Source organism: Linepithema humile, chromosome 1 (genome assembly GCF_040581485.1).
Source record: "Linepithema humile isolate Giens D197 chromosome 1, Lhum_UNIL_v1.0, whole genome shotgun sequence".
Classification (NCBI taxonomy): Eukaryota; Metazoa; Arthropoda; class Insecta; order Hymenoptera; family Formicidae; genus Linepithema; species Linepithema humile.
The window spans coordinates 20,859,859-20,886,522 of record NC_090128.1 but is presented as its reverse complement, the minus strand read 5'-3'; the positions used below and the strand labels follow the sequence as shown (position 1 = coordinate 20,886,522).

General features: G+C 37.0%; 1 protein-coding gene across 20 annotated transcripts in view; it reads left to right on the top strand.

Annotated features, from left to right (window-relative positions):
- The window catches only part of LOC105670030 (phosphatase and actin regulator 2), a 324,201-nt gene that overhangs the window by 214,652 nt on the left and 82,885 nt on the right, over positions 1-26,664 (top strand). The window lies entirely within an intron of this gene.

The window sequence follows — 26,664 nt, the reverse complement described above, 5'->3', positions numbered from 1 at the left end:
ATTTCAGCCGATTTCCGTGGTATACGCCTCCTTTCCTCTCCTTACCGCGCGCGCCGCAGCCGCTAGGGCCAGCGCCGCCGAGCGTTAGGAGCGACACTATCTGATTATGAGTGGGTTCTTTTCCCTATTTATTAAAATTTTAAAAAATGTATTAAAATTTATTAAAAATAAATTTTTTATTTTTAAATTTATTAAGTGGAAATATTTAAATAGATTTCCACGTCACCCATGAGATACTAATGCTGACGCGTTTTTTTTTAAATGGTTTCCCCCGTAGACCTATTCCACTAAAGATAAAAATAAATTCTTAATTAAAAAAAAAATATATAAGTAAAAGAGATTTTCTTAATTAGATTTTCTTAGCCTTTTATGAGAATGAACAATTGATGCAATAATGTAGATAAAAACCACTTTTTGAAAAACGTGTCAGTATTAGTACCTCATGGGTGACGTAGAAATCTATTGAAATATTTCCACTTAATAAATTTAAAAAAAAATTTATTTTTAATAAATTTTAATAAATTTTTTTAAATTTTAATAAATAGGGAGAAGAACCTACTCATAGAACCTAATCAGATAGTGCCGCTCCTAACGCTCGGCGGCGCTGGCCCTAGCGGCTGCGGCGCGCGCGGTAAGGAGAGGAAAGGAGGCGTATACCACGGAAATCGGCTGAAATGTTCAGACTAATTCCGAGCACTGAACTACAGAATACTGAGAGTGTACACTTCTGCACTTTAAGATCGAAAAAAATTTTTTTTATGAAGAATACTATTATTTTTGATATACACTATCTTTATTCGTCTCCACAACACGTTATATATACATTTTACGATCGATACTAATATATAAATGTAATTAATATATACATCAAAACTGCGAGCTGACAGGTCTGAGCGCCGCCATGTTAGAATGACGCTGACCAATAAGACACGAGCGACATACATATCAACGCGACATACATCCTAGCGAGATGATTTTCTAGATTTCTCGACTTTGAATGCATATATTTATTTTTATAAAGCACACAGAGCAAAAACAAGCAGACTTTTCTTATGTAATTTGGGTATGCGCTATCGATTGAGCCTATTGCCAACTCAATCGGCCCAGCCGTTATCGAGATCCGATAATCTCGGCTCGTCTCAACTTTCGGGCTCGCGTAAAGATACACGGTCGGTCTTGCGCTTGCGTTGCGCGCTGCGCGTGAACTTGGCGCGAGACACTACCGTGTCTCTTGATATATATTCCATCTAATTTGTATTATTTGTGAAAATAGCATGTGTATTAAAAATTGTGTATCTTCTCTTGGTTTATTATCTCGGATTTAATTCGAATAATTTCTATCGTCCATTTTAATGTTTTTAGAAATTGAGAAAAGCTGCAAAAAATTTAATAACGGAATAAACTTCGAAATATCTATTAATGATTTTGGAGAATAATTAAATTTGTGACAAAATTGCAGATTTAAAAATTAAATGTGACATATCTACCATGTTGAAATTTGTGAAATTCCCAAGTTTCGATTATATGTAATGACGCAAAATATTGGTCATGTGAAATATGTTTAAATTGAATAGCAAATTTTCTTTAATAATAGTAATAAAACAGAAAATCTTTGTTAATATTATTTTAATTTAAATATTTTGAAATTGAATATTACATATTGAATAATGAATATTTCGCATTATTGTTCGCAATTACTTTCACTAAAAAACTTATCGAGTTTCATTTAATGTCAACAAGCTTAAACAGTAATATCTGTAACAGCTGTTATAGTTGCTATTTCAAGCTCAAATTTCCATATTCATTGTCCATGGCATCTAGCACTAGTGTTTGCAGGAAATGTTATCAAGCGTAAAACATACCAAATATTTCTCGCGCTTTGTTAAATTTATGAAAGTTAATTATCAATATTCGTCTTAAAGCAAGACTGACTGCAAGATTTTACATAATAATTTCCACTTCGCAAAATATACGCTGCATTAAAAATCTTTAAATTAACTGTTACGCCATAAAACGTAATTCTAATGCAGCTGCAACGCTTTTCGTCGCTTTCGTTGAATATATCGGAGAAATACCAGAAAAGCTATTTATGTCAGGCTAAATTTAAATGCAATGGTAATGATAATAATAATAATCGAATAATAATTGATTGACGATAATAATGAATTTAAATGTCTATATAATCTAACAATTCTCATAACTATAATTATATTATGTGTCTCGTTCTCGATGATATTATTGTAGTCATGCTTGTCATGCTTAGTACCACAACGTTTAGCGCTTATAATTTTTTAAACTTGGCGCCTTTTCGCCATTTGGTGTCCCTCTATCCTCATATTGTTTCGTTGTGCCGAGGCATCAAGACGTGTTAGCGATCAAAATTAAGAAGATAACGTTCTTCCAGATATAATAGGATGTCAGAACGCAAAGTTAAAAAGCGAGCGAGATCCCGATCACGGAAAGATCGTCATTCTAAAAGAAAATTCGATCAACTACAACAACATGTGGATAACCTCACAAAAATCGTCGAGAAGTTGGTGAGCGTCCAAAAAGTACAGACCGCACCAACAGTCACAAAAGAAAAAGAGAATACGTGCAATACTAATATAATGGGTAAGTAAAAACATAAAGTCGCGAAAAAATCTCATCTTTCCACACGAAAGTTGAGAGGTTAAACCCACACGGTTTTACCATAGTCCATACGACTTACATAAGACGTCAATGTGATAAAGTTCAACAAGAACGTTAGTATCACAAATTGCACAATAAGTGCCATGTGTCTTTACATAGAGAATCGTTGTGATAAAGTTTCAATAAGAACGTTAGTATCACAGATTGCACAATAAGTGCCATGCGTCTGTATATAGAGATTCGTTGTGATAAAGTTTCAATAAGAACGTTAAGATTACAAATTGCACAATAAGTGCCCTATTAAAAAATCTTCCTTTCCTTTCTTTTTGTTAGAAAACGAGGAGAATAAAGAAAATAATCCGAACGTGGAGGAAATCGCAGATGTCGCAATCGGAAAGGAAGAGATAACGGAAATGGTTTCTGAACAAGAAAAAGACAGCGCCTTAAAAGTATTGGGAATGGATCCCAAGGATTCCAAATTCAAGCAGGTTAAATACCATCCAGAATTAAAAAATACATGGCTAAAATGGAAGAATGTAGGCCTTCCAGAGAAAAATAAGAAGGAGACTTGGAATCTTACAATAGAAAAGGCTTATATATGGAAGCTCCTCAGTTAAATTTGGAAATAATTCCATTCCTCACAGAGGTTGCAAAAAAGAGGGACCAACATTTTACAGATACCCAAAATTGTGTTGGTACAGCCATAGCCGCCTTAGGTGCTGCAGTCTCCATGTTATTAGATCCTCCAGAAGAAGGATTAGATGAAGACATATTTACCGACTATATAAGCCACGCTGGGCAGATCTTAACAGATGTCTTTCATCAACAATCAATAGCGAGAAAGTCATTCATTATACCACAATTAAACAAGAGTATTAAGCCAGTGGTGGATACAATGTTCTCAGATGATTGGCTTTATGGAGATAATCTCAAGGAAAAAGTCAAGGATGTGAAAGAAATAGAAAAAGCTTGTGCAAGCATCAAAGACAAAACGCCACAAAAACACACATTCAGGTTTCGCGAACAGGGAAACTCGAAATACCCACCTGCGGGATACCGGCAGGTGGGTCAACAACCAAGGCGTCGACAAATGAGATTCAAGACAAAACCATTCAAAACCTTCCAGGGTTCGTTCAAAACAACTCAAGCACCAAACCAATCATTGACGAAGAAATAATTCCGGTAAATAAATTAGCAGGGCGTCTTAGTTTTTTTATAGAAAGATGGAAAAGTATTACCTCAGACAGGTATATTCTAAACTGTTTAAAGGGTTATAGAATTCCATTTATAGAAACACCGATTCAGAAATCGGTCCCTAAAGAAAAGACCTTTTCTGCTAAAGAATCGGAAAAAATACAATTAGAAATTAACGAACTCCTTAAAAAAGGCGCGATTGAGAAATGTAAAGATTGTGAGGGACAGTTTCTTTCTTCCTACTTCTTGGTTCCAAAACCTGATGGTACGAATCGTTTCATTTTTAATCTTAAAAAACTAAACAACTTTATTAACCCCCCACACTTTAAATTAGAGGATATTCGATCAGCAATGAGTTTAATATCACAAGGAAGTTTTATGGGCTCTTTAGATCTTAAAGATGCATATTTTCTGGTTCCCATCTACGAGGGTCACAGAAAATTTCTTTGTTTTAAATTCAAGGGAAAAACTTTCCAGTTTTTGTGTTTACCCTTTGGATTATGCACTAGCCCGTACGTTTTTACTAAAATTATGAAATCTGTTGTCAGTAAATTGAGACTACAAGGAATAGTGTTGGTATTATACTTAGATGATTTTTTATTTATTCACAAATCAAAAATTATATGTGAAGAAAATATAAAGAAAGCAATAGATATTCTGAAATACTTAGGATTTATTATAAACTATTAAAAAAGTTCTTTAGTGGCTAATCAAAAATGTAAATATTTAGGATTTATTATTGACTCAGTCAAATTTTCTTTAAATTTGACAGATAGAAAAAAGAATCAGATAATAGAACTGATAAATGAATTTAAAAGCGGAAAAGCATATAAAATTAGAAAATTCGCTAAACTTTTAGGAGTTTTAACATCAACTTGCCCAGCTGTAGCTTACGGATTTATTTATTGCAAAAGATTAGAAAGACAAAAATTCCTAGCCTTAAAATTCAATGGCGGAAATTATGAAGGAAACATCTGGATAAATGAAGCTATGTTAGAAGAGTTACAATGGTGGCAATTAAATGCGATTATTGGAACAAACCCAATCAGAACTCAAGCTTATATGATCGAAATATTTTCTGATTCTTCCTTATCAGGTTGGGGTTGCTACTGTAATGGTTCAGAGGCCTTTGGTTTTTGGAACAAACAAGAGAAGAAAAATCATATTAATTACCTTGAATTATTAGTGGCCTTTTTTGCGGTGAAATGTTTTGCGTCACAATTATCACAATGTGAGGTGTTACTAAGACTAGATAACACTACCGCTATTGCTTACATTAATAGAGCTGGTGGTGTACAGTATCCACATCTTAGTGAGCTTTCGAGAAAAATTTGGAAATGGTGCGAAGAAAGGAAAATATGGTTAAAGGCATCATATATTCCTTCGGCGGAAAATATAGAAGCTGACAGAGCGTCACGAAATATTAATATAGATTCTGAATGGGAACTTTCTCAGAAAGTTTTCAAACAAATAGAGAAAAAATTCGGTCTTTTTTTAATAGATTTATTTGCATCTAGATTAAATACTAAATGTAAAAAATTTTATTCTAGATTCCCGGATCCAGAAGCGCAATCGATTGACGCCTTTACTGTATCATGGGAAAAAGAGGAAAATTTTTATGCCTTTCCTCCCTTCGCACTCATTCTGAAAACATTAAGAAAAATAATTAATGATAAAGCTATAGGCACTATTGTAGTACCGTTATGGCCCACTCAACCGTGGTACCCCCTTTTTTCATCACTCCTCATTGAGCGCACTATCATATTCAAACCTAATAGTACGCTATTATTATCTCCTTACAGAGACAGGAGCCATCCATTAGGGTCCCACCTTTCATTAATGGCAGGCAGGTTATCAGGTCAGCATTCTTAAGAAAAGGATTAACAGAAGATGCGATAGATGTAATGATCGAATCTATCACAAAAACAACGCTGAGACAATACGAATGTAGCTTAAAACGCTGGTGGGAATTCGCACATTTAGAAAAAATAGACTTATTTAATGCAAAAACGACGGAAATTATCAAATTTCTAAATAATCTTTTCAAGAAAGGTGCAAGTTATAGCACTTTAAATACTACTTGTTCCACAGTTTCCTTAATCTCAATATATGATATTAATAAGGATGGTTTAATTAGTCGGTTCTTAAAAGGAGTATTTAAACAAAGACCATCTATTCCAAAATACGCTACAACATGGGATATTACTCCGGTACTTAACTACATTGAAAAATTACACCCTCTTAAAGAATTGAATTTAAGGGAAGCTGGGGAAAAGGTGGTAACACTGCTAGCCTTAACAACCGCTTAGAGGCTTCAAAGTCTATTGCTAATAGATATTGATAATATAGTGAAATCGGATACAGGGTTAAATATTAAAATTACAGAACGAATAAAAACTTCTAGGCCTGGAGCTTTCCAACCAGAATTAATATTACCATTTTTTAAGGAAAAACCAGGTTTATGTGTGGCATCTGCAATCCTAGATTATATAGATTATACTAAAAAGTTAAGAAATAAAAATAACAAAAGGTTATTTATAGCAACAGTGAAACCCTTTGGTGCAATATCATCACAAACTATTGGTCATTGGATTAAAAGACTTTTAGGTAAAGCTGGAGTTTACAGCGTATAGTACACGACATGCAGCAGTATCTGCGGCTTACAAGCAAGGAGTAGACATAACAGCTATAAGACGTAGTGCCGGTGGGCACCAGGTTCACAAACCTTCTTTAAGTTTTATAATAAACCAATTCAGACTCCGAATGACCAATTTGCGCGTGTAATATTAAAAAATAAGAAGAATAATGTTAAAAAGTAAGTTCAATAAAGAAAATAAAGAATTATCACGCAAGCTCTAAAAACTACAATAATATCATCGAGAACGAGACACATAATATAATTGAATGATCAAACGAGCCCGCCGAAGGCGAAAGATTATATGAAGTGTCTCGTTCGAAGATGATAGGTTCTCCCCCCCATAAACATTGATTCCTTACCTTAAATTAAGACCCAAAAAACATACCCACTATCATCTTCCAGTTACCTCGTGATAATCCATGCTCTTACACAAAACAATATGAGGATAGGGGGACACCAAATGGCGGAAAGGCGCCAAGTTTAAAAAATTATAAGCGCTAAACGTTGTGGTACTAGGCATGACAAGCATGACTACAATAATATCATCGAGAATTTTTGTTTATGCCAATTATGTACAGTTTATTATTATGTTTTTTATTGGCAGTTTTTTTTTTATTAAAAGCAATTTATGTTGATTTACACTGATATGTGTGAACGGAATAATTACAGTTTCTATTTAAGATTATTTTTTATGCTCTCTGCGCAGATGAGCGGTGAATCGGCTTTTACCTGCGTAGGCGCTCGCTCATATCGCGATATGCGAAATGCCGATATTCCATACACGCCGACATTGGAAATTACCTGACCGGTAGGAAATAATTATCCCGCAGGCTACGTTATATCAAGAGCTTATTGGTACGTGAATCGTACATTCCAGGTGGTAATTTCGACGCGCCATGAGCGTTACGTTCATTAGGCGCTTAATAAATTTGTGTGTGCCGCTCTTTCTCTTTGCGTGTTTTAATCTCAGATATCATTAACTTGAATATCGGTTTTTTAATTAGTTCTTTCTTTTAATTAAAAATCGTGTCGCATTAAACTCCGATCTGCTAAACTAGCCTTTGCATTTCGGAAAATATTCCGTTGAATATTCGATAAATATTTCGGCACTTAAAAAGGTATATAAATTCTAATGAAAGAAAGGGAAGTTAATGCGGAAGGCATTGTTGCGAAAGTTATATTACTCACGTAAATGAATTATTACTTTCCGCTATATTGTACGAACATATAACCAATTTATCAAATGACGCGGCAGGTGTGTTAGTGAAGTTAACCCACGAATAAATGTTTTGCGTCAAAAATTCCATCACATTGATATCCATTAATCATCCGGAAGTCATCAATTAAATTTAAACGTCAATCATTCTTAAGCACTAACAGATAGAAATTTTAATAATGTGTTGTTAACAAGAATTAACTTCGTAATAACTGTGACTGCGGCGATACTCGTAGGCGTACGTAGATATATATACATATTTTTTATTCAAGTCGTTGGACTTGAAATTATCTAATTAGAAACGGTAACAGTTTATTTAAAATGACCTATTTTTTTACAACTACTGAATTATTGATTCAGACTCTTTTTTTGCATAGATGCTAAAGAAAGATATTTTTTTATTAAAACCTTAATATAATAATAATTTAATCAATATTTTCTCAGTTTAGCAAATAATTGGACTTTAATAAAAGGCTTTGTCCAATTTATTCTTTGCATCGTGACGCAAGCTTTTAGATAAATAAATATAAATACTCAATACAAAGTATAAATGTGAAACAAAGAGTAAAAGCAGCTTGATCTTTATCTATATGTAGGCGTTGACTATAAAAAAAGAATGAATATGATGACGTTAATGTAACGTTGGTACGTTATGCTAATGTATACATTATGTAGATACTAATCTTAAGATTTCAAGGATTTAAAAAGAAAGGGCTAAAACTTGTGGATTTAAGCGTTCCTCGTTGCAAGTGTCAATATTACAGCGCGATAAAACCTTCGTAGTGAAGATAGAATCTACACAGGCATTATGATGAAGAAGATTCAATTAAGATTGCCGCGAGGTAGGACGATTTTAATGAAGGCACAACCTCAAATCGATAGACTCGAGAAATCTCTCGACATCGTGGAATTATATCGTTTGTGTGGAGAAATAGGAAATATCATTTATGTGCATATATTCTCATCTGTGTATTGGACTTTGTAAAACTTAAATTTTTCAACATCAACGATAAGGTCCATCCTCTACGATCTCTAGAGAGTAAAATATCGGAATTCTAAGAAAGGTATTTCTTACAATTTTTCAAAATTACATTACGCATAATAGAATACAAAACTCTTTGAAATTTAAAACGCTTGAATTTACAGATACTTTTATAAGATTTCTATAAAATCTAGATAAAATTGAAGAGATTGCTGTCAAATCAGAATAAATGGAAAAGAGTATTTATATTAATCTAGTTTTAAAATAGAAAAGATGGCTTCCCAAAAATATTGATTATTTTTAATTTCCACTATAATTTTATATGGGATTATAGCTCTCGAATATATACTACGTTCGATTCATTGTCGTTTGTTAAAAGCGTAAAGAAATATATAGCATCTGTTATATAACAGATATTACAATGAATAATATGTATCGAACCGACACAATGAATGATATATACCGACATAATGCGAACATTTAGTCGTTTATAATAGCTATTTCGAAACACTTTGTTGAATGCACATTTTAATAAATTATAAAAATAAAAAAATCCCATTGTATAAAAGTTATTAGATAATACGATTCTAATCCTTAATATTTTTCTCAGTTATCCGTCTTCATTGAGTTATCGCCTCATTATGCTTCACTTTTTCGGTTCTCTGTTTTTATTACAAACACAGGAAGAAATTATAAATTATACCTTTTAAAGATAAATCTGTGGGAGATGATTTTCATAACAATATATAAGAATGATGCTTGATGAACGATGCAAAATGTATATTATAAAAATGATGTCCATTACAATCCCATACAGCACACAAACGTTGAATCAATATCTAAAAAACGTAGAATTGTAACATTATGAATGTTTCAGCAACGTTGCGAAATATAGATTCAATGTTGAAAAAATATTGAAGAAATGTCTAATGTCCGCTGAATTGCAATGTCTGCAAGACAAGAAACATTAATTCAATATTGATTCAACATTTATTCAATGCAGAATTTATATATATTATGCATTATAATAATGTTTTGAAAAATTGAACGAAATAAATGTTTAAAATTAATTTTTATTTAAATATATATATATATATATATATATATATATATATATATATATAATTATATTATTATTTCTTATTAATAATTATTGTAATAATTATTACATTATTTCAAAAGATAATAATTGTTAAATGTTGTTTCTACGTTATAGCAACATTTAACAATCAATATAGCAAAATCAACATAGATTCAATGTTGAAAAAACCTTTATACTTCAACATTCAACATTGCAATGTCTCAGCGACGTTATTTCAACTTTCTGTGCTGTGTGGGAATGGACATCAGGGCTGGAGGGGTTGATCTCGCGGTCGGGCGTGAAGACAATACATCACGCGACTCGCGTAAGCGCGACGACACGTTGTCGGAACGAAGTCGGAATCGTTACATCGGGGCTCGCCGCGCCGGTACGTTTCGTTCGCCCACGTCGACGGGGGCGGTGGCGGCAGCCAGGGCCACGAAATTCCCGGGACACGAGTCGCGGGGACGCGACGCGCTCACGCCGCGCCACCCCGCTTGCGACTGCAGCTGCAGCGCGTGCTCGCACCCCCGGCACGAAACCGCAGAGCCTCGTCTGCACGCTTCTTAACCCCCGACTACTACCACTACACTACAGTCTGTGTTTAAGGGACAAAGGGTTTTAAAGGCACTGTCGCGTCGGATGAAAGGCACGTCGGAGCGACAGGTCACGGTATGCAGAGCGATGGAAATATATTCTTGTAAGCTTGACGCTTGCAATTTGCAAAATTATATATCAACGGTTGAAATTAAAAATTAATATTTTTCAGACAGAGTTTTTAATATTTTTTTCAAGTACGCATATCTGCTTAATAAACTCGTAATATGCACTTGTAATATTTAATAAACGTATTTAATAATAAAAAAAAAAGAAGAAATGTTTTTGTGAATAGAATTGTCTTGCTTTCCATTTATTATTAATGAAGTTGGTTTCTTATTTTGTTGGATTCTATGTGGAAATGACACGCATTTGATTGCATATTCAAACAAGTAAAATTACTGGAATTTGTTGTGGTTCTGTTTTAAGGCTCCTGGGTAGTCACCGCAGCCATATTAGATTCGTGACGTCAGAAGCGAGAAATGACACGCCGAGAATTCTTGCGTGCCATTTCTAAATAAAATGATAATTTAACAAAGTAACACTCTAGATCGCTTTAAGACACCTGTAAAATTGTCCGAAAACTATGCTTTTTTCTTGACAGGTTATAAACAATCGTTAAATCAACCGTGAAGCGAAGCCTAATTATGCGAGAAAACACACGGTTGACAGCTGTCTGTATGAGTAGAAAATACTCCTTCTACGTTGGGCTTTCCCTGCTAATCTTAGTTTTCGGACAATTTTACAGGTTTCATGAACACGTCACATATCACAGCACTAACATTTAACGAATATTAACGAAATGGCACGCAAGAATAAATTGGGTAGTCAACATGTCATTTTTTCACGTCTAATAGTTCATCGATTCTCCACTTAAGACGCTGCATGAGAATTTCTGTCATATGGACATGTCGGTAACGGTACTAAGCTATATATATTCTGTATTTATCGCGTTTATTTTTTTGTAAACAAATTTTTGAATTATATATTAGCATTTTGTATGTTATTCAGTAATTTACTTTTATCGTATCAATTGATTAGGTCAAACTGTTACATTATTTACTTATACAATAAATCGACTAGGTAAATTCGACTAGGTTTTTATTCCTACCACAATTATGTCGCCACTGTCAACGCGGAGTTCACGGCTACGGGACCAGGAGCCTTAATTTTAATATGCATTTTGCGGGAATTGCATATAAAATTCTCTTTATCTCTCTTTCTCTTTGAAAGCATACGAGATTTTGTAAATTAAAGATTTTACCATGACCGCATGGTGAAAATGGGACATCGCAGTAGGAATATAATAACGATGCAGCCGGCGTTTAAAGCTGTAAAGCTGAGATACGAGGTGAATGTCAAGGTCGCATGCCGTAAGCTTTCCCAGATTTTCCGGAGCTTGGGTAACCTCAACCATATCTTCACCGCATATCCTTCGATATTAGCGGACGCAGATCGTAATTTAGACGGCTTTGTAGATCTGCGAATCGCTCTTTCGGTGCTCCGCAGTGCGATAATGGAGAGACCGGAGAGCTGCAATTTCTCCTACAGATAATAAACGCGCGACGTACAGAGCTATTGACATAATCAAATCGATAAAGACATTTTTAAAAATTATATTTTTATATAACATTGATTAGTATTGTTATAGAAATACACAGGAACAGCATAAATATATATTATTTTAAAAGTGTAGCGTGTTGATGAGAATTTCCTTTGCTAAACATTGACGTATAGTTCGAATAGAAAGCTATTGAGAAGAAAATTAAATTATAGAAAAAAGCATGCGACAAGGTATAATCTTGCGATTGTTTTAAACAATAGAGAAGAAGATAGTTTTAAATGTTTCTCGACTGCACTGTGATCTGCGAGTCGCGAAATGAAAAGTTTTCCTTCTGAAAAGTTCTCTTCCTTCTGTTTCCGCCACTCGAACTTTCAAAGATGGCCACATTGATCAAGTGATCAAGAAGACGTTTATCGAAGTCGTACTTTTCCTTGCGAAATTTTCGTTCGACCTTCTTCTCTCATCGCGCATTTGCGCACGACCTTAAATCATCATATGCCAGATGTTTGTAAAGAATTCTCGCGTGTTATCCTACTTTAATTCGCGTTTCTATCGCGTAGGATCTTGTAACTTCGGGATTCCAAAAGGATTCCTATGCGAACGAAGTTTTCCCTTCGTGTAACGATGTTCTCGGTTTCGGTAGAAAACCGAAGAGGAACTTTGTTCCTTCCTTTTCCTTCCCGCGTACTATAGTCTCTTCTATCCTTTCGAATCCTCCCTGTATGTCAATGTCGTTCTCTTTTAGGAGGAAGGGGCAGATGAAGAAGGTAAGATCTTGTTTCCCGTCTCGGGTTTGCAATACGCAATAAAAAGCATGACATTTTCCTCACCAATTCTCGTTGGAGAAGCGCCTTTTGCGAATGCCGCTCTTATGTACCGCGACTAATGATCTTTGTGATTGATACTGCATCCGTACGGTTGCGCTCTATCTTACTGTGGTGCGCGAAGAATGCACGCCGAATTTCTTGGAACGCGGATTTTTATCTCTGAGAAAAGAATTTCATCTATATGAAAAATATGTTATTTCTGTCTGGTGATTATATAAGAAATTAGGATGGTTTTTTAGATTGATGTTCTTCAAAGGAATCTGAGAAGAAAATAGGGAAGAAACTCGGTGTCAATTAATCAAATTTTTTAATGAAAATCCGCCCGTTTGAAAATTGAACGAAGATAAACCGTCGTCTAAATTTTGCAATGACAGATCACGCAGCACTCGTCGAGAAGCGAACATTGGTGCAGCACAGTTGATTGTCGCAACGAGTCGAATTATCATCGAGATTTATCGACAGCATCGAATTCTGCTATTCGCGTTGGAATGCGACGTACAAGCTTGGCACATCGGAATCGTAATTCTTGCGGAAAGACCTGGACGTGCAACCGTTTCGAGAGCGCGCTTCGAGAGCTGCATCGGAAATTCGCGTCGCTTCCAAGTGTCAATCGATTTCTATCGGACACGGAGATAGCAACGGCAATCGGCGAAAACGTAAATATGTGCTCCTGCCAGATCTAAGAGTGGGTGTTGCGAGAGTACCAGTCATGGAAGCTGTTGTTGGTGCCATATATAGGTATTATTCCACCTACGCGTTGCAGGAAATGAGAAGTTTGAGCTTAACCATTGCGGAGAGTATTAAGAACTATATTTAAACTCTATTTTCTCAATTTGATTTTGACGAATAACAGAGACATCGAAGCGGCAGGTGATGGTTTATTTAACATTTTGCCTCTCTCGTTTGCCTGCGCTCGTTAATGGTATCGCGTTACAATGACGCGGTGGAGTGATGTTCAAAGAGTTTTAGTCTGTGATAATTTTATCATTTGGCGATTTACGTGCACTGCGTCGATGCATGTCGCACAAATTTGATTTTATTTAAATTATTTGTGTACCGTATGTGTCATTAATTACACAAAATTAAACATTCGTATCGCATTGTATCCCACGCATTTTACCATTCACGTTTCCACAAACCACTTCAATGCGCCAATATTAATTCACGAGTAATTAGTGATATTACATGCACTAATATTTACTTTACATTCTCGAGAAACAATGGTCGAATAGTAATTTGCATATGTGCACAATTCTCGAATTCGATGAATAATTTGGTAGTGTAATGTAATGCAGGTTGATCGGGCGTCCCAACTTCGCGCCCGTGAGGTCACAGGAGGCATTTACCAAATATAACTCCGTTAATATAGCAATTTAAAAGGATTTGGTAGCATGTGCGCCCTATTGCGTATCTACCCGTTTGCAAGTTCGTTAAAGTAGATCCCATTAGGAATAAGTACAGCGTGTAATAAGTTGGCTAAAATTTGCTGAATAATTTGGACGGACTTAGATTGTGTGAAGTAAAATAATCATTTCATCGAAAACAGAATATATTTGTTAATTTTGATAAAACACAAGTAACATTCTTGTTTAAAAATTACATATTTTGTTACTAGAATATAAATAATATAAAATTTTTAAGTAATTTTATTTTATTTGCAATTACTCGCAGTATTATATATCAAATTCATGAAATTACAATACAATTTTTTTATTTTTTGTAACAATCTAGAAACTGAAAAAGTTACATTTTTTATATTAAATAAAAAATTTGTTTTGTTCTTAGCAAGGAGTTAATTTAGTGTACAGACTAATGGCCGAAAATATTTACGCGACTTTTTATACGTTTCGTGTATTTGAAAATCCAAAAACGGCATCATGTTTTGCATAATGTATTATTTTCATAAATATCTGCTCAGTACGTGATGATTGATTGCTTGCATGCCATATTAAAAGTGTCAGTAAGCGTAGCAGCAGCGCGTTATTACATTCTACACGTGGCGACACATCGATCGCGGTTATTTCTTTATTTTTTTTTTGCACATCTATACATGCGAAGACTATCGCCGACATGTCGCAGCCAAACAACCGAAGTTCGACTATATCTTATGACAGTGAACGATGAGCTTTTTTGTTTGAGGCCATAAACTCTTTCACGTTTGCGGACACGTGCGATCGACTTGGCGATCTCGTCGAGTTCGTTACCGCGATTAAGGTCTGCGCCATTTGCCGGTAAAATACGAACGAGAAGAAGTGCTCACGCTGCACCGCCTTTACCACTGATAAATAATTCCCTTCCGCTATGCAATCACAGAAACGAGGACCTGTCCTCTTTCTGTGAAATTCTCTTCGCAGCTAATTATTTTGTTGAGCGCAATGGCGTAAAACAGTAATCGCATTACGCAAGTCAATAATTCATACTGACTCGAAGTGCAAGTAATTAAAAATACGTGCAATTAAAAATTCCTTGCTTATAGTATGTATAAACTAATTGCAAAATTTGTAGAAATTTAAAAGAAAAGCGCCTTGTGGCGCATCTCTAATCTCTTTATACATTTATTTCTTTGTAAAAAGGCAAAGAAAATAATTTGTTATATATTTCGCGAAATTTTATTTATGCGTTTTACACGATCAGAATTCTTTGAAGGCATTCTAAGTAAGGTAATTTTCGAACGGAGAAAAATGAAAATTGAAAAAATAAATAAGAAGAAATGTAGCCATATCTTGTTCGTGTGGAGGTATCTTTTTGAATAGCGTAATTTGTATACCAGCAACGTTGTTTCATAAATTGTGGTAAAGGTAGCTATTAGAGAAAACAGCCATTACGAAGTGCACGTTTCTTAAATCGTTTATTCTTTTACCCGACCATCGACGCAACACGCATTTTTCCTCTTCCTAGACTTGCGCATAAACCGTCGAGAGAATTCCGTAGCGTCGAGTGAACGTGTCCGTAAAATTTATGGGCTCTTCCAGACTCATTCACTCGGCAACTCTGTTCTGGTACATAGTTTTCGCTGCGATGAAGAATTTTATAGACTTGCGACGCTTCTCGCGTTTTCTTGTCCTCGCGAATTTAAGCGGTTTTATCGTTCAGGCGATACTCAATCTTACGCAATACCTAATATATGTTAATTACTTACAAGACATTAATCACATCAGAAAATAAATTAAATGTCATTAAGAGTAATCTTACAGTGGCACGCTATTGTAATTTTCGAACGTTGATAATTATTTTTATCGTGGTTTTCATCGTAAAATGAATTAATTAAGGAATTAGAGCATATGTTCGCTCATGGCCTAGTTCTGCACGAGGAACATTTTCGTATAACATCTTCCCGGGAGCAAACGAGAATTTTCCCTAACATGTAAATAGAAGGCAAAGAAGACGAAAAAGACGAACTTCCAACATAGTAGAACTTCGTAGTGAACTATGCAGGAACGGGGAGGCACCGAGCCCGTTGAATTGTATGAGACCGCCGAGAGCGCCTCGTAATCTCATTTTCATCGTCCTGAGGACAGCAGCCGTATTAAAGATTAAACTCTTCGGGATATTCAAACGAGGTGCCAATCGTCTTATAGCATCTGCCAGTGGCAGGAAATTTCTAATATTCTAACATCTAGGTCTCTGGTGCGAAATGCAGGATGTGTGAATTATTCTTTTCCATCCCTCTGACGTCTCTGTTCTCTTGAAATATTGGTCTCGAGGTCATTCGTTCCATTTGAAATGTTAAATTCGGATAGACAGTGGGCGGGGGATTTAAGCTTTATAGCTGTATAGGATGCATTATAAAATAATGCATTTGTCGAAAGCGCTTATTAAATATTAAGTTAAATTGACGTAATTATTTTACGTTTTATTTAAATTATTTGTAAATATTTCCCAATTTTGAAGGTATAACACTTTTAATGCAAAGTTAGAAAGTGAAACAATACGTATATGTGCGCAGATATAATTAATGTTATTTTAATTAAATGTGTCGACTTTTTCACTAGATTAACGTTAACCAAATAACTCGCCAAAATGATAACTTACTATAAAAATATTTTATATGTATTTTTAACGTAATCATAGCACGCTATACGTATATATTATCAAAGAGTAAAACATGTGAAAGCATGTCTGCAAGATTTATTCGTATTGATGTGATGCGTGAAAGCTCGCATTAATGGATAAAAGTAACACATAATGGACCAACGTGAATAAAACATGCACATGTAAATAGCTTATGTGAATGTAACGTAAAAATATATTACAAAAAAAGTTCTCCCCATTATGGGCCATCAACAATCTTTTCACGCGTCGCGTATTTTTACCTCGATATGCGCTACGTCGAAATGACGTCTCGGACGGACCAGATCCAACATTAATGGCTACCGCGACCTTAACCCAGGGGATCCGCAAGGTCGATAAAGGTTTCCGCGTCGATCTCCTTCGCAGCCGATGCGACGGAGAAGCAAGCGAAAATGTACGCGGATAGACTTCGTTGGCGCGATGGTAAGTCCGACGATGAAAGGGCGATTTTTGACTAACGGCAGCTCATGTTGCACGCTATTCGTCCTTTTTCGAGCTTTCACGGAAGTTTATTGTCGTGCTTTCAGATACTGGTTCTAATCCGCCCCCGCGACACCGTTCCTTGTAGGTGATAATCTCGCGAGACTAAATCCAGATAAACGAGTAATTCTTTGAAATTTGCTCCCTTCCAAAGACAAACAGATATCCCTTTAGAATGATAATGTGATAATAAAATTTTATTTACATTATTTTCTAGACACTGTTTAATTTTTTTATATTTCTGACAAAATAAAAAATGTTTATGTGGGTTGCATATTGGATATTCCGAGAAAAAATTTTACGTTTTAACTCACATCATTGTATATCAGCGCTCGGAATTAGTTGCACATATCGGGCCAATTCAAGAGACGACGCCTCCTGTTCCCCCACTACCGCCCGGCCGCTGGCGGTCGAGCCGCCGATAGCTCTGGCGCAGGAGCGTTTTATATAAGAAATAGGCTCGGTTGTTGAGGCATCTCTAAAAAAATAGTAATATTTTCTTTGCTACATAAATAATGTTTATTTTCATTAATAATTAAATATATATATTATGTATTAATGAAAATAAACATTATTTATGTAGTGAAGAAAATGTTACGATTTCCTGAGAGATGCCTAAACAATCCAGCCTATTTCTAATATAAAACGCTCCTGAACCAGAGCTATCGGCGGCTCGGTCGTCAGCGGCCGGGCGGTAGTGGGGGGACAGGAGGCGTCGTCTCCAGAATCGGCTCGAAATGTGCAACTAATTCCGAGCGCTGTTGTATATTAAAATAGAAATTAGATATATTTTATAATTCATGAAATATATGTTTAGGGCTTGCAATAAAACCGAGTCTTCAAACACTATCGCTCCTTTTTATATATTTCTGATGGAATACATAATTCCGTTAGAATTTTGCAAATATTTTGTGATGGGATACACGTGTATCCCAAAGGTCGCAGAGATCCAAAAGGTTCGGTTCTCTCATACGAGCGAAACGAAATAGCACGAACGCAAATAGCGATGCCGCGGTTACAAGCCGCGACGGAGTCGAAACTGCGAAAGGTTACGGCGAGAGGAGCAGCGTGCAAGGAATACGATGAGGCAGTAACGAGATGTTGCGAAGGGGGCGGCATAAATCCATAATACCGTAACGCAGGCAGGAGTGCCGGTAGATTAGCCGGGCTGACAAGAACAAACGACCTGTAGCGGAGTTTACTGTTGATACAAGCGCATAACGACCAGACCCCGCCTCCGTCCTCGCTCTCGTTCTGGCGTGAGACATCCGCCATTGATTTATCGCGCGATGTTTTAACCGCGACGTCCACAGGATGAGGAGCATCCCGGACTAAATCGGAATACCACCTTTGACATCTGTATTGAAATACAGATGAAATACAGTGGTTGGTCGCGTTCGGGGAAGACCGCCGCATTCTCAGCGAAGTTCCGTAAAAAGGCAGCGCGAGCGTCAGAAGTTTAATCGAAGCACTCGTTTGCACAAAAGCTTATTTAATTAATTTTTCAACAAAGAGTTTTTTTTGTGTTATATCGTAAAAAGATCTGCTTGGATGAACAATTTCATTGATCACATTACGCGTACGCTTTGCCGATGCAATTTCACGGATTGTTAATTAATGAAATAATTATTATATTAATTATTTCATTTATCGATCGATTCGATATGCACGTTTGAATAAGCTTTGTGTACTTATACACAGCAAGCAATTTTTTTTTATTTTAGCGTACGTATTTCACATAACAAATCGATGATTCTTATTCAAAAATATCTCTGCCTGCTCGTGTTGGTTTTTAATTTGCGAAAACAAGTACAAGCCGGTTTATCTAAAAGTTATTAAATATTTATATATATATAAGTAATATTTGATTTATTTGAATTTCTGCACGCAGTTTTTTTCAATTCAAGCATATTCTCCGTCGTCTTTAACCACTAGTCTACCTCAGTAAAATCATTAAAATCGATAGCAGTGACGATAACAAACGTCGTAGGTAGACTCTGACGTATAGCGACGGACTTCAGCTATCGATATCGGTCAAACTTTGATGAAGCTTGCGCCGCGACTGCAAAGATATCCCGGTAACGGTCGGCCGATAAAGCACATTGGATCTCTTGGTATTCAAAACAGATGCACGAAACTAATACCATTAGTACCGGTATCACTCGATATTGGAAGCGACCGGTCATAGAATTTCATTACGGCGCAAAATTATACTTTGAGTAGTGTGAACTCGGCGAAATAAACTTTTCCGAGGGTAATCAATTCGCTGAAATTGTATAACAAATTATTTGCATTGTCTCGTCTTTATTCCGACAAACGCTGGATGATAAATGACGAATGGGATTACCAACTTGAATGCGACAGATGAAATTTTATTGGCAATATTAATTGCAACGCGGTGTGCATCGATGTCGGCCACTTTTACAGAATCCAATAAACATCCTTGCCTCTCGATTACGTTTGGCTTTGCTCTTTGACTGCGCCCTTGCACATCATTCGCCAAGTCCAGATGTTATCGAAACGATTATACAAACGTACGTGTATCTAACAGAGCGGTAACGCGTCCCGCAAATGGAAGAGCAATGATGTCGGCGCAAGTTATAACAAGGCTACGGGGCCGGTCTGCCGATATTAACCCCGACTGCTGATTTAACGCTAACTTGGACGCCAGTTTCTCCATTGACCGCGGTATTACTTTGAGCAACAGTGACGCAAGTTTCTCTGCGGCTTTCGAATAATCATCTCGAGTACGTATTGGCAAGCAAGAGTTGTGTAATAAATCGGCGGTCTTTCACGGTAAATTCAATTTTGATATAATCATAATATATGTTCCGAGCCAAATCTGTGCTTTTCTGTTGGAAGTAATTTTACGTAAAAAATATTAGCCCATTAAAATAAATTATTACCATTACGTGATGCGATTTAAAGGCTCGGATTTGTCGCAAGCCGCGCGTACGTGACGCGACACAGTTCGCGAGTTTTGCATATGATGTAGTACTCTAACTTAGGGTAGATTATGTCCATTCATCTGTAGCTCATGCTAAAGCACAATCATTAATGCAACGCTTTCCTCACACGTGGCGCATATGTGGCGGATACGTAATGGCGTACACGAGGTTCTGTATCCTCTGAAGAGGAATCGAGAATGTTTAATAACGACGCGGCTTCGTAAACGCCTTGTCTTCACGGAATTATGCTGAAACAACGAATATAATTGCCCGATGTCGTACCGTCGCGTACACGTGGCGCGGATTTTCCGCGAAGGCTTATACGTCTCGCTACGTTTACAGCACATAAAGCGAATATACGGTGGAAACTAGCTGGGACATTTCCTATTTTATTCGTTTTTCTTCCTTCATTCGCTATAAAATATCCTTCGTATCCGCTTCAGCTTTACCACCGTAAGCGCGCCGTAATTTTCTCCAGAAACAGTTCAGTCGCTATTGTCGCATCGCTATTCGTGGAAATCAAAGAACCGCGAAAATGAAATTAAAACTGGATAAAAAACTTGTCGCTTCGCGTTCTTTTTACGGTTTAATTATTCCTTTGAATTTCTTTTAATGAAATTTTAATTTATTGATATTTTATTACACTTATCGCATATTTCAGACTAAAAAAGACACGTAATATACTTGGCAACATATTGATTTTAATTTAATTTGAGAATAGTCGATTCGCGCGCGACTGGATACCTTTCGGGATTTCCTTTCTTCCGTCACAGCGCGGAAAGATCCAATTCGGTTCGAGGATTTCGGAGCTTGCGATATAGGTTCGTAAAGAAGCTACATGCGCGCCCAATAACAGAAACGGCGAGTAACTCCGCCGAGAGTGCTCCCACCGAACCAGTTTCCGACCTGACGAAGAAAGAGAGAACAATCCGCCGGCCGCGAAGTGGACCACGAAGAGACGTCATTACCCTCGACACGTCGGAGGTTATCTTTCCAACATCCGAGTTTCTCCCCGGGGATTCCCGATCGCGCGCGCGAACTGGGTTAGCTCGAGTAACTTCGGATGCTTCCGCACTGAGGCATTACGTTTGCGGATAAATGCAACGCTGTTGAAGATGATAAAAGGCGATGCGCCCGCGATGATATTCGAGCCGACGTGAACCGATGAGGTGGGAAGAGGTGCGAGCGCGGTCGCAGCGGGCGCGCAAATATTTAATCAGATAAGATCTTTCGGTATCTTTCCGTTAGTCACGATTTTAATCACCGCTCGTGCTTATTGAAGCACCGGAGAGGAGGTTTGAATATTCATCGCTCGAACTCATCGCTAACTGTGGATTATTTTTGTAGAATAACGCTTATATAATTATCTACGTAATCTTTCAGTCTAATGCGATGCAGATATAAGATGATAAAAATGCATATGAAACCGCAAATTGTACCTGGGAATTTCGATATAACGCGCGAGTCTGATATGATGATGTGCTATATCGAGATTCCCTGGGCGAAGTCATAAGATTCATACAATAAAACTTTGGCTGGTACTGTCGTTGTATATGATACTCCACATGGATTTGTTCACAGTTGTTTAATCATATAGTATTTATTCATATTATTAAGAAATTTTCGGAACTTCATTTACATTTTAATAATCTTCCCGACTCGGACAGAATCATAAGCATAAAGTTTTAGCATATAGATGTGAATCTATAAACGATTAAGTTTTAGCATTTAAATTGAGTACGTTGTGGTAATGAATAATTGGACCCGAAAAGAAGGCATCTAACAGGAAAGCTGTCTGGCGGGTCTAGACGAGTTAATTACATGGCTAAACATAAACATAACATCGTTAATAATAATGCGCTTCATAACGTGCGATGAAACGTTTAAATTACACGAGCACAGTATTAATAATCCGTTCTGTAATGCGTAGCTCGCTTAATAACGCGGAAAACCACATTTTTAATATGCTCGTCGTAGCAACAAGAGTAAAAATCAAAATGGAGGTGTCCCTCATTCGAAATTTTCTTTGTTTTCACCGACGGCGAGAGAACCGCGCCAGTGCGCGCGCGCGCGCGCGCGCTTCATTTTGCTCGTAAAAGCTAATTCCCTAATTTCCACGTTAATTTATGCAAAGAACGCTCCGCGCGCTATGGCGCTTATCCTAAAGCTACATTTTAACGTTCTTCTAACGCTCTAAATAATCCAATACATCCGTCGGGGCCATCCACGCCAAACACCGACGCTTCCGAGGTTCTTATGCAAACGAGGACGATACATTTTTAATTTCATGCAAAACCACGCCACCTGCTGCAACAGTGCAGTCGCAATTTGACATCTCGCCCGGCTGCCAAACGTCCTCGGTTCGTCATCTCACAATCGGTTCGCATTTTCCGGTCGAATTATTCGCGCACGCGGCGAGAGAACGTCGGTTCTTCGATGAAGAGAGAGAGAGAGAGAGAGAGAGAGAGAGAGAGAGAGAGAGAGAGAGAGAGAGAGAGAGAGAGGGGGGGGGAAGACTACATGCACAACGCGCTGGATTTACTAATGACCAACCGGAAAGGCCGTGACCAGCCTGCACTGAACCATATTGATTCTATCTCGGATAACTCGGTGAATTTTGACACGTGGCTGTTTGTATTGCAAGCACTGTTCCTCGAGTCAAAACGCAACGACTGTAAGACGCATAATACTGCGATTTTAGCTATTTTTCTTTTCTAACGGATTTTTAACAAATCCTCGGCGAGCTTTCACGTCGTCACGTATGAGCAGTAATAAGAAACATGGCGCTAAGTAAACGCTTGCTGGTAGATCCGATTAACAATGCACGGAGTGGGATTAACCGCGCGCATTCTGACGCAGGGTTAGTTTTATTTTGTCTCGCTTTTCCACATCTCTGTTTAACCGCTAAGAACCTGCCGAGCTTATGATTCATCGATAGAGCCACACAGCATGCACCATTACTCGGAATTGGGTCAGAACTGTTCGGCTAATTATGCCGAGGTAATAGATAATTAATGGATAACCGGCGACATGGTGAACCCGACAGTTTATTCTCGTAGGAACAATGCTCACAGATGTTTGAGCAGGATAATAGTGTTATATGGATTCATATAACAAGGATGCTTTACGTATCTAATTCTAGAATGTTCTGTCTACGTTTAATTAACAATTCGATTAATGATTTTACGCCGTTGCTATAAATTATCGCGAAGCAATTTGTGTTTTATTTATCCAATTCGATCGATTAGGTAAATAAAATAATTATTACTATTTGTACTCGATTGGATAAATAAAATATAAAATAATTATATAATAGAATTATTATAATTAATACATTATTAGTGGAGTTTAATGTATTTACGATTTTTGCATGGCCGAATAATATCGCGCATTTTCCGAAACGAAAGAACATATGCCTGACATTTTGACCGAAGAATCGAAAGCTTTCAGGATTTATCAGTTCACGCTCTAGTAATCTGACGTATCAATGGTCCGTCCTACGTTTTCGTTCGTTCCGCCATTTGTCGCCGGAATGAGACAGTTGACCTTTGTTAAATGCATTTTATTACCGCGCATATCCTTTTGATCATTGCGATTTTAATTATAAGTTTAAGTTAACCAGTGAACTGTTTTTACACGGATGTATAATAAAAGGTCGTTCGCAACTTGCGCACTGTGCCCTGCCGACCTACGCATGCCTGACCGTGATAATTGCAAAATAATCAGAAGTATCGCGTGGTCAAAGGTGCTCGCTGTGCGATAAAAAAGCGAGCGTGTCATAAACCGTTTGATCAGAGCGAATTTTATTGCAGACCGCGCGGCGATTGAATGACATTAGTCTTATTGCATTTTGCAGGAAGAGAGAATGAGTTTGCAAAGACGAATATAATTCCGATAAAGTGAAAATAATTGCAATAAATCCGAAGCTGCGAATATCGAAGCCCTTTATGGTCGATTGAATAAAGCAAGGTGGGCAGAAACGAATTGTAAATGGTTTTGAAATGGGGTTACAAAAAGAAGAAAAAAGAAACTTTAAAAAGGTATGTCTCTCGTGGATTTTATTATATACGTCGCGTTTGACAATCGCGGAGAAATACTTTTTTTCCGATTACTTTGTGGACATTAAATGGCATACCGACAACAATGCGAAGGACGACGGCGAAGGCTATCAGCGGGTCGGATAAGCGGATGCACGTTGACACCGATGCATACACCGTAGTCGATAATAAATCGTGTCAAGGTGCAAAGGTAATAACAACTTGGTCCCGCGCCATTGTCCAAGAAGTCACGAGCTTTTCCGTATCGCCGCGCGGAAAAGCAGTTTCAAAGGCGAATTCAATTGAACTTACAGCCGTAACTGAAATGTCGTTTAGAGAGCGATTAGAGCGAGCCGTGTCGACTCGGGAGACTAAGTGGCGGATAGCCGAGGGAAAGGGATCGATCGAAGAGGAAGAGTGGAGAGAGAAGAAAGCGGAGAAGTAAGCAGCCGGTGTGACCGTCTTGTTAAGAAATTCTTCAACGACATTTCTCACGTCCGAGACCTTGAGCGTTCGCTCTCGACAAAAGGGAAGTGTCTACGTAGACTTCGCACTGACAGACTTCGTCAAATATTAGTTCTCGCTCTAACGAACTCCTTTAAAGATTAAAAACGCATTGAGAATACATAATATTTTTGCGTTTCCGATAAAATCAATATCGTTCTAGCTGACATTTTTGAATTAAAAATAACGTTTGCTTTGTGCACACGATCGTAATTCGTACGATCGATTATGTAAAGGAGCCACTCACTTAATGTTGTAACACGCGTTCGAAAGATTAAAAGACGAGGCGTGTTCGAGAGAATATACAGAAGCAACCACTAATCGAAGGTGAGAGGGAACATCGCTTAATGTACTTAAAGTAATGTACTTTTTAATATACTTAGCGGTTTTTCTTTTTTGGTTTTGTAATTTATTATACTGCTTATGAAAGTAACGTTTTTACACATACTACTGCTATCTGGATGGTAAATGAATTTTTGCTGGCGTTCTCTTTTTTTAAATGCTCTACTTATCTTCTATATAGTGCTGTTAATTATATAAATTTTAGCCTTCCAATTTAGCTAAGATAATTTTAATTGCTAATGCAGGAAGCAATACAAAATGTATAATATTAATGCCATTAAAATATTTTTAGATTTAAACAAAGACAAATAATTCTTGAAATACTATTTAAGACTATTTGGTTTTTTCGTTTTTAAGTTTGAGTGACAGAGTTTTAGCTCGGTCACTTTTTTTCGGTCCAAAAAATTTTTACATCTAGATTTCTTTAAAAAAAAATAAACAAGAAAGGATCGTTATTCCCGAATTTACACATCGAAGACAATTTCTGAAGTACCTTAGTTGTGGACACAACGAGGCATTGATCCCCCCAACTCTCGTTCTTTTCGTCGGCTGAATATAAATGTAAAATTTTCACTCTTAAGGCTCTTGGGTAGTCACCGCAGCCATATTAGATTCGTGACGTCAGAAGCGAGAAATGACACGCCGAGAATTCTTGCGTGCCATTTCTAAATAAAATGATAATTTAACAAAGTAACACTCTAGATCGCTTTAAGACACCTGTAAAATTGTCCGAAAACTATGCTTTTTTCTTAACAGGTTATAAACAATCGTTAAATCAACCGTGAAGCGAAGCCTAATTATGCGAGAAAACACACGGTTGACAGCTGTCTGTATGAGTAGAAAATACTCCTTCTACGTTGGGCTTTCCCTGCTAATCTTAGTTTTCGGATAATTTTACAGGTTTCATGAACACGTTACATATCACAGCACTAACATTTAACGAATATTAACGAAATGGCACGCAAGAATAAATTGGGTAGTCAACATGTCATTTTTTCACGTCTAATAGTTCATCGATTCTCCACCTAAGACGCTGCATGAGAATTTCTGTCATATGGACATGTCGGTAACGGTACTAAGCTATATATATTCTGTATTTATCGCGTTTATTTTTTTGTAAACAAATTTTTGAATTATATATTAGCATTTTGTATGTTATTCAGTAATTTACTTTTATCGTATCAATTGATTAGGTCAAACTGTTACATTATTTACTTATACAATAAATCGACTAGGTAAATTCGACTAGGTTTTTATTCCTACCACAATTATATCGCCACTGTCAACGCGGAGTTCACGGCTACGGGACCAGGAGCCTTAAGGATAGAAAGGACGCCGAAAGAGAGTCGGGCGTGAAGGAAGAAAGGAAAAGAGAAGGAAAGCCGTGATTTGAATTCCTTTGTACGCGTCCACGTGTACTCACACTCTTCCCGTCTCCGCTTTTCTTTCTCTTACTTTGCTGATGATGTTTGATGTGGAAAATTCACAGCGCATTATAAACGCCAAGTGGCTCCGCGTCTCCAAGCTAATTTCGAGCTCGAGAATCGAATGC